Raw genomic sequence first — 9,190 nt, 5'->3', positions numbered from 1 at the left:
TGTTGTTGTTAGGTGCCAGCAAGTCAATTTTTACCATAGCGATGCTATGAACAACAGATCTGAACCTTGTCCTGTTCTGTGTCAATCTTATACTCCCTGACACACTTGAGCCCATTGCTTCAATTACTGTGTCAATTCATCTGGTTGAGGGTTTTCTACTCTCTTGACAGCCTTCACTTTTTCAAACATGATGTACCTCTCCAAGAATAGTCTCTCCTTGTGACATGCTTGAAATACATGAGACAAAGCTTTATCATCTTTGCTGCCAAGGAGCACTTTGGCTGCACTTTCTCCAAGACATATTTGTTTGTTCTTTTCAGTGACTTCTGTAGCACTGCAGTTCAAAGGCATCAATAATTCTTCTGTCATCTTTTGTCATTATCGAACTCTCAGGTGCATAGCTATGAGATGTATAATTTGTTGTATACCGTAAAGTCAGAACTGACCCATAGCTGACTCTCTGGCAGGTTTTCAGAAGCAGTTAATCGCACAGGAGGAGATTGCCCATCCTTCTCCCACAGAGAGGCTGGTGATCTTGAACCAGTGCCTTTGGGATTGCAGCACAGCTTTTTCCACTAGGCTACCAGAGCTCGTGAATAGGGGTCATATATTAAAGCACCAAAGAGGAACTTTTAGAGGAAATGCTATTTATACTGAGAACTAAGTAAGAGCCAGGTAGGTAGAGCAAAAGAGGTTTTTTACTAACGAGAAACACCAACTGTCCTGATGAAGGAAAGAACTCGTCCTTCTGGAGTAACTAAGCTGGAATACGTGACTGAGGAAGGAGAGTGATTAGTTGGAAGAGGAAAAGACATGCAAATCCCATGTATTTGGCCATTTAAGGTTTTTTGAATTTTGAGATAGCAAAATTCTATTTTTGATGTGTCAGTTTCCATTTCACTGAAATAAGAGAAAGATGATCTGATATAATTTATGTAGATTAAGTGAATCTAAATATCTTTGCTAGCAGTGTCAGTTCCTTTCTCATCACAAGCTCCCTTTTCTCTTCACAAGCTCCCTTTTCTCTTCCTGTGCTTTTTCTTAGGACTGTTGATGTAATCTACTTGGATGATCATTTAACTGTGGATTTCTTTGCACGCTCCCGCTTATTTAGATGGAAGTTGCTCATATTTGAATAACAAAAAACCTGTCTATTTGGAGGTTAACTATGCAAGAACTCTCACTTATAGCCTTGACGTCACTTTCATTAATTATAACAGATGAATTTAGGATCATTTTGTCCAAATTTGATCTCAGGCCTGCCCTTCAGAGATAGTCAAGTTAATATTTGCTTAATGTTTTGTTTATGAAATTGCTGTGATTTAAAAAATACTTGAAATAAAGTCTATTTTGACACATAATAAGAAAATTGACGATGGGATTCACAAATGAAAAAAATATTTAGAAAAGATGTCAATTCTGTTTTTTGTCATGGTGAAAAGGTAGATTTCCTTCTTGTGTAACAGATTTTACACAGTATACTTCCATTTATCAGTACTATAGATTGTGATTCTGTGGAGACATGGGGCATATAGACCTGATATTACAAAATATCCCAGATTCTCAAAAGTTAGGAACACATCGCCAGGTAGCTTTCTCCTAAGTAAATACATTACACCAAAGAGCTCTTCTGTTTCTTTTCTTCCCTGTCAGTATAATTAAGAATTTATTATAAAAGAATACACTGTAAATGGTTTTTCCTCTTTCAGTCATAGCCAACAAAGTAAAACGGGAATGGACTCAAACTTGTAAAGTGTAATGGAACCAGAATGATAGATAACTTCATTGGGAAAAAAATATGGATCAATGTCCTGCCAGAAGTGTAATGTCCATCTTAGAAGACAAGGGCAGCATGTGCATTATACAAGAATGAAATCTCATTGATAGCAAAGTTGGAAATAAGTTTCTGGCTTGAAGACAATGGTGATTGTGTTGCTTTGCTATACTCCACAACTATGGTAATAATCTGCCACCTCAGTCTCCTGAAAGACTTCACTGTACCTCTTCTGAGTATCCACATTTTAGAAATTCAGTTTTGTCCTGGTTTCTCTACATCAGCCATCCATGACAGACTTGGCTTGAACTGCTTTGAAGTCCTGATTGTAAATTAATTTTTTGAAGTAGGCATAAGCAGTTACATGCTTTAAACATACTTTCATATATCATCTTTGTGGCTTCCCTATTATGCTTGAAATGTAGGTATTTATATAAAATAGAACACTATTATGTTCCAGACCTACTTCACAGGGCTGTTATGGGGGTTCATTATATGTTATGCATGAAATAGTTGAAAACAGGGAACATTAATTTAACGAATTCACCTGTGTGGAAAGAGCTAAGTGTGCCCATTGCCAGCCTAGTCCTAAGTATGAAACCTTATTTGATATTTGTAACATACTTACAAATAGTCAGGGGAAGTAACTATAAAGGGCTAGAAAAATAGTAGATTTTATAAGAATATACTTCCTAAAAATGTTTCACAGTTCTCCAATGAATTTATTTCCTCAGCCTCTTCAATAACTCATTCTTATGTTCTGATGTTCATCAACCTGTAGTATAAGTAAGTTCTTTTCTAACTATAGTTTCCTAATCTTCTCATTCTTTGTCTGGTGACCTCTTGGTTTTTGACTGAATTATAGAACAGCTATCAAAGACATACTCACAATTAATAATTTTTTAGCCTTTTATTTTAAAAGGTATTTACTACATGGTATTTTATATAAAATTTTCTATTCTAGTCATCCATGCTTCTTAGTTTTATAATTTTGCTTCCTAGTTTCCTAATTCAGGAAACAATTAGTTTGCTTGGTTCCACAATCAACACTTTTGCCACCAGCAGCCAGGAAATCAAAAGACAAATTGCTTTGGGAAAGTCTGCTGTCAGGGACCTCTCCAGAGTACTGAAGAGCAATGATGCCAGTCTGGAAACTAAGGTGTGCCTGACCCTGGACATAGTCTTTGTAATTACTGGCTATAAGTCAGAAAGCTGGACAATGACTAGGGATGATAGAAAGAATTGATGCCTTTGAGCCATGGTGCTGGAGAAGAGTATTGAATGGACTGGTAGGAGAACAAATAGGTTCAGCCTAGAGAGGGTGAAACTGGCTGCATCTTGGAGGCAAGGATTCTGAAGTTTTGTCTGACATACTTTGGGCATATTTCAGGGAGGGCCCAGTCCTTGTCAAGGAACATCATACTTGAGAGGGTGGAGGGACAGTGCAAGAGAGGAAGGCCCTTGGTTCAATGACTTGGGTAATGGGCGTAGGTGTGTCAGAGACAATAAGGTTGCCTGTGAAGGATCGTGCAGGGTTCAGGGTTGCAGTGAGTCATAAGCAACTTGATGGCACATAACAACAGTTTCCTAAACTTTTCCTCCTAATTCTTTGGCTTTGCAACTCCCTCTCATTTCTAAATAAGGAATTTTTCCTCCCCAGAAAGTGGTGTTTTCTTTTTAAACCGCTGAATTGTTGTGCTGTTAACTTTTCTGGCATAATGGGCTGAATACCGCTGAGCTGCTTTGGGGAGGGCCTTGTTTGTCCAATGGAAAGTTACCAGTTACTTAAAATGCCGGACACTAGTTGCCCTCCCAGCTCACATCCACTCTAAGCTGGGATGCTCGATTGCTAGGAGGGGTTCCTTTCAAGCCTGGTAGAACAGTTCCCGCTAGATCAACCAGCAGTGTTGCAGTGAGTTCTTCACAAGGCGCTCTTCTCCTTCCCAATAAACATTATCTGGTGGCATCATTCCGAGGGAAGGGGCAGAGCCAAGGCTGGTTGTGTTGCTGTTGTTGACTCCACAATGTCTGCTTTTCCTGGCAAGGCTCTTGGGGGCATGCTGTTCCCGTGTGTGTCCTCATCTGCTGATCATTCTCCTCATCCTGGGGCAGCAGAGAGTTACCACACAGAGCGCTTTCCTCAGCCGCCAGCAAGATGATAAAGAGAACAACCAAGAGGTCCTTTGCACCTGGCAAGGGGAGAAATAAAAGTCAGTAAATCCAAGGCCCAAATCTCACATTTTTCTTCAAGCAGGAGTGCAAGGTGGAAATGCTTTGAATCACACCCTGTAAATATTTTTACTGTCAGTATTTTACCCTCAGTTTGTTTTCCTTAGGATTTTTATAGTCCGAGAAGAACAGGGAAAAAAGAAGACAAAAGTTCAAAGACAGCATGTGAACTTGACTTCCAGAAGTAGACTCTAGAAATATATACATGTTTAAACAGTGTTAAGAATCACTGACTTCAAGAACAGACAGTGTGAAGGTACATAGTTTTAACATCTGCTGAGCTGCTTATATTTGAATATGAAAGGCATACAAATTGTCTAATCCAAACATGGAAATAGATGAAATGTGGGTTTTTTAATGAAGTATTTTAAAATTAAAAAATTTAAATGCTACCCAATTTTAAGAGTCAAGTAGAGTCCAAAAATTGAACTGATTAAAAAGAAGTTGTCTTTATTGAGAAGTGGAACTTTTAATGGAATCATAATATAATACTAGTTCTGGATTTTAAAATATCTTGATTATTAAAACGTATTTTTTTACAAAAAAGTACAAACCAGAAAACTTAATCGCTAAAAATAAAGCTCCCTAACCTGTAATTTGAGAGCTACCCAATTTTAATATGGATTTCTTTGACAAGCTCTGTCTTCCTCGTGACAGAATGTCGCTTTTCAGTTTGAGTCATCATTGAACATTTATGAAATCTGACAATGCTATTTTTACACAATCTTAGACATTTGGGTCAAGATGACAAGTGAGACATTGCAAAGGTGGAGTAATGTGATTGAACGTGGGTAGTGAAGGAGGGTTTTCAGGAGGTGGATGAGGGTTAAAGCAAGAACTGTGCAGAGCAATAGGATCCCAAAGATGAATTTAGCATTTAGTCTCCTGTTCACGTTCACAGATGCCAAGGCTGTAGAATCTAATCCTATGTCTATCCTTGTCATTAGCACTGTGAGGGACTTAGTTTCTTTTGTCTAAATCCAAGGTTCTGACATTGGGATCATGAATGTTGCTTGGCTGTTCTGTATTTCTCTATGAAATGCATCGTTTATTCTCTTTTTTGGTTGATAATGACTATTACTTGGAGGATGTAATTTCTAGATTTTCATTTGTTTTTGTTTCCTGTTTTTATTTACCAAAATCTTTAAGAGACAAGATTTCCTGTGTTTTGGGGTCTGAGAGCCTCTGGGAGCTACCCCAGAACAAGGGGGAAAGGAAGCACTTTTCCTTGGCTCTAACAGAGGATACCTTCCGGGCAGCCTGATCTGTCATAGCATGGGAAGGCCACAGCTGTGAATGCAATTAACAGCCCTTGCATTTGCAAAAAAACCACAAATCCATAAACTGCAATGACGTCTTTTTAAATGTGTACCATACTGAGGGGGGCACAAAATTTTTAATTAACAGGAAGAATGGGATTGTACTTAAAGCAGGCAGGTCTGTTTTTAATGTGCCATGGTATGGGGTAGAACATGAGGATGGCCAGTTCTATGATAAAATATTTAAATCTGCTGGTGTTTTGGAACTTTTTGAAAAATTTTATTTGCTTCTCCAGCCTCTGCAACATCCATGAATTCTGTCCAGATCTGGACCCAAATTTTGGCCAGCTACTACAACTCAAGAACTAAATAGTACCATGTGTAAACTAGCACCCAGTATTTAGAAAGAAAACAAAGGATTAACTTACTCCATCTGTTTTCTATATTCTTGGAATTTTTAAGGTATATTGTTTACCAATTTGTTTAGTACTGTGTTCCTTCTTCCTTACATAATGCATTATTCTAAGGCCTTTTGTTGTCTGTATAGGATGTTGTTGTTGTTGTTATGTGCCATGGAGTCGCTTGTGACTCATAGCGACCCTATGTACAACATCCCTGAACTCTGCTCTGTCCTGTGCCAATTGCAAAATCTCCAACACACCCATCCTGATTACCCCAGTCACTGAATCAATCCACCTCATAGAGGGCCTTCCCCTTCTGCACTGTCCCTCTACCCTACCAAGCATGATGTCCCTCTCCAAGGACCTGTCCCTCCTTGCAACATGTCCAAAGTATGTTAGACAGAGCCTTAGAATCCTTGCCTCCAATGAGTAGCCCGGTTTGACCCTTTCCAGAATGAATCTGTTTGTTTTCCTAGCAGCCCATGGTACCCTCAATACTCTTCTCCAGCACCACAGCTCAAAGGCATCAATTCTCCTTCTATCCTCCTTCGTCATTGTCAAAGTCTCTGATGCATAACAAATGATAGCAAAGACCATGGCCTGTATCAGATGCACCTTAGTCTCCAAAGAGACACCATTGCTCCTTAGTACTTTGGAGAGGTCCCTAACAGCAGACTTTCCCATGGTAATACGTCTTTTAACTTCCTAGCTGCTGGTGCCAAGAGTGTTGACTGTGGAGCCAAGCAAACTGAAGCTGTGAACAATCTCAATCTCTTCACCATTCATCCTGATGCTGCCAATTGGCCCAGTGGCGAGAATCTTTGTGTTCTTGCGTTTGAGCCTCAATCCATATTGTAGGCTGCAGTCCTTGACCCTTCGCAGCAAGTGCATGAGGTCCTCCTCAGTTTCAGCAAACAGGGTTGTATCATCTGCATATCACAGATTGTTGATAGATCTTCCAACAATTTTGACCCCACATTTCTCCTCATAGAGCCCAGCCTCCTGGATAATCTGTTCTGCATGCAAGTTGAAAAGGTATGGAGACAGGACACATCCCTGGCATACGCCCTTCCCAATTTTGAACCATGCAGTGTTTCCTTGCTCTGTTCTGACAACTGCCTCTTAGTCCAAATATAGGTTTCTCATTAGCACGATCAAGTGTATATAGGATACTTTTGATCAAACCCTAGTTTGTATCAGAATTATCTGGAATTCTTGTAAAATATAGCACACTGGACTTTACCCTCATAATTTCTTACTTAGGGTGAGTAGGGTAGAGTAGACAACTTGCATTTCTGACAAATTCTCACATTATACTGATAAGGTTAGTCTGGGGAATCACAGTGTGAGCCTATTCAACTTGGATTCCAACTCATGGTGGTCCATTTGTCAGAGTAGACTGTGCTTTTTAGGATTTTTAGTGGCTGATTTTTATTAGCAGAGCACCAGACTTTTTTCCCTCCAGAGTTGTCTCTGTTTTTGTTGTTATGTGCCATCGAGTCACTTGTGACTCATAGCAACCCTATGTACAAGAGCTCTAAACGCCGTTCTATCCTGTTCAAACCTAGCCATCTCAAACACATTCATTCACTCCAGTCACAGAATTGATCCATCTCATCGAAGGTTGTCTTCTCCCTCGCAGCCCCTCCGTCCTGCCAAACATGATGTCCCTCTCCAAGGACCAGTCCCTCCTTGCAACATGCTCAAATTACATCAGATGAAGCTTCAGAATCCTTGGCTCCAAGGAGCATTCTGACTTCACCTTCTCCAGGACAAACCTGTTTGTTCTCCTAGCAGTCCCTGGTATATTCAACACTCTTCTCCAGCACCACATCTCAAAGACATCTATTCTCTTTCTATCATCCCTATTCACTGTCCAACTCTCTGATGCGTAGCACATAATTGTGAAGACTGTAGCCTGGATCAGGCACACCTTAGTCTCCAGCCTAATGTTGTTGCTCTGCATTACTCTTGAGAGGTCCCTCACAGCTGACTTTCCCAATGCAGTTTGTCTCTTGATTTTCTGCTTGCTGCTACCAAGAGTGTTAACTGTGGAGCTAAGCAAACTAAAACTCTTAACTATATCAATCTCTTCACCATCCATACTGATGCTGCCAATTGGCCCAGTGGTGAGAATCTTTGTTTTCTTGATGCTGAGCTTCAGTCTATATAGGAGGCTGCAGTCCTTGAGCTTCTGCAGCAAGTGCTTCAGGTCCTCCTCCATTTCGGCAAGCAGGGTTGTGTCATCTGCATAACTCAGGTTATTGATGACTCTTCCACCAATCCTGATGCCACATTCCTCCTCATACAGCCAAACATCTCAGATGATCTGTTCTGCATACAAATTGAAAAGGTATGGAGACAGAATACATCCCTGATGGACCCCCTTCTTGATTTTGAACCATGTAGCATCTCCTTGCTCTGTTCTGATTACTGCCTCTTGATCCAAGCATAGGTTTCCCATTAGCACAATCAAATGTTCTGGGATTCCCATTATTCTCAGAATCAGCCACAGTTTGCATAGTCAATGAAGCACAGATAGACATTCTTCTGATACTCTTTGCTTTCTGCCAAGATCCATCTATCATTAGCTATAATATCCCTAGTACCACGACCTCTTCTAAATCCAGCCTATACATCTGGCAGTTCTCTGTTGACATATTGTTCCAAACATTTTTGGATAATTTTCAGCAGAATCTTGCTTGCATGTGATATTAATGATATCGTTCGATAATTTCCACACTCTTTTGGGTCACTTTTCTTTGGAATGGGAACAAATATCGATCTTTTCCACTTAGTTGGCCAGCTGGTTGTCCTCCAGATTTCTTGGCACAAATTAGTGAGCACATCCAGGACAATGTCTGTCTGTTGAAATATGTCATTTGGTATGCCATCAACTCCTGGAGCTTTGTTTTTGGCCAATTCCTTTAGAGCAATTTGAACTTCTTCCTTCATCACCATAGGCTCTTGCTCATATCTCATTTCATTAAATTCTTCTGTGTCAGCTAATTCCTTCTGATACAGTGACTCTGTGTACTCTAGGTAAGCGAAAATGGCTAAATTTTAACTGAAGATACCTTATTTGTTCCTGGGTTGAGAACCACTGTGCCATGTAGCTTTTTTTACTTTATCTTTGCTTGGGTTTTACTTCGGAGGATATGATTTAATAACTAATATGAGGAGGAATGTGGCATCAAGATCGAAGGAAGACTCATCAGTAACAAACTTTATTCAGGTGACCCAACCTTGCTTGCTGAAACTGAGGAGGACCTGAAGCATTTACTGCAGAAGGTCAAGGACTACAGTCTTCAGTATAGATTGAAGCTCAACATCAAGAAGGCAAAGATTCTCGCTCTCATTGCGCAGCTGTGCGATCGCCTTCTCCTTCTTGTCCTCATACCCAGCGGCGGGCCCTCGTTCGGAACCTTGTCGAAAAGCCGGTCAGCGAGCTTCAAAGGAGCTTGGAACAGTCATCGGGTTTGCAGTACACACCCCCGGGGGAAAAAATGGTTGAAGCTGATCCCCCA

This window comes from Elephantulus edwardii, unplaced genomic scaffold (assembly GCF_000299155.1).
Source record: "Elephantulus edwardii isolate Elephantulus edwardi_28Jun2011 unplaced genomic scaffold, EleEdw1.0 scaffold00084, whole genome shotgun sequence".
Lineage (NCBI taxonomy): Eukaryota > Metazoa > Chordata > Mammalia > Macroscelidea > Macroscelididae > Elephantulus > Elephantulus edwardii.
This window is presented reverse-complemented; position numbering follows the sequence as displayed.